General features: G+C 62.2%; 1 protein-coding gene across 2 annotated transcripts in view; it reads right to left on the bottom strand.

The window, feature by feature from the left end:
* The window catches only part of SEC22A (SEC22 homolog A, vesicle trafficking protein), a 63,056-nt gene extending 62,768 nt beyond the window's left edge, over window positions 1–288 (bottom strand). Inside the window, exon 1 of one of the 2 annotated variants that reach the window (XM_008708152.2) lies at window positions 215–288. The gene's annotated coding sequence lies outside the window, so the exon portion shown is untranslated. The remainder of the gene's footprint in view (window positions 1–214) is intronic. The other variant, XM_008708151.2, reaches the window with a different exon arrangement.
* Window positions 289–783: the final 495 nt, after the last annotated feature.

The raw sequence follows: 783 nt of genomic DNA, 5'->3' as shown, positions 1-783 counted from the left end.
CCCCCCCCCCCAATCCCACCTCTCCAGAGCTCGGAGGCTCCAACCACCAGGCTCCCGCCCCCACCGCACGCGCTGGGTTCCTGCCCAGGGGGAGGTCTGTAGTCATGAGGGCGAGGGCCGCGGCGGCTCGCAGGGAGAGCGAAGGGAACGCCTGCCAGGGGTTCGAACGACCCTAAAAGGGGAGGAACGAGAACTGCGAGAGGTCAAGCCGTACCTGCCGAGCCGGGACCCGCCGCTTCGAGTGACGCGACCCGCAGTGCATTGTGGGGGCCAGGGAGTGGCCTTTCTGCCGGGCAGCCCCGCGTCCAACGTGGCTGGCGCCCGACGGGATCAAGCTCCGCCCCCGTCCCTTCGGCTCGCCCGGGCCAATCAGGTTCTGTGGGAAGGATACGCTGATCCGCCCCCTCCTGGGGGCCCGATGTAGTCCCGCCCCCATCCAGGAAAGATTGGCAGCTCTTCACGCACCTGCGCCAGGAGGCTGCAAAGACCTTTGGTGACAGTGACAGATAATGCTGTCTCTCACAAATAAAGCTAATCTCTCCTGCCTGCTGCCTGTATCTGGAGGCAGTTTGTCTCTCACGCGGCACTACAGCAAACACTTATCCAAGCAGCAGGGGGAGAAGCCCCCTCTGAGTGAGCAGGAAAAGGGCTTGCCCCATCTATCACCGCACAAGAGGAAGCACCTAACCTTGGCAGAGAAATGCCAGATGCAGACCCTGCGGCCCCTTCCAACCTTTGCATGGGCCATGCATTGTTAAATAAGCACTTAATGACTGTGTACTA

The sequence above is a fragment of the Ursus maritimus genome, unplaced genomic scaffold (genome assembly GCF_017311325.1).
Source record: "Ursus maritimus isolate PB19 unplaced genomic scaffold, ASM1731132v1 scaffold_4, whole genome shotgun sequence".
Classification (NCBI taxonomy): Eukaryota; Metazoa; Chordata; class Mammalia; order Carnivora; family Ursidae; genus Ursus; species Ursus maritimus.
This window is presented reverse-complemented; position numbering and strand designations above follow the sequence as displayed.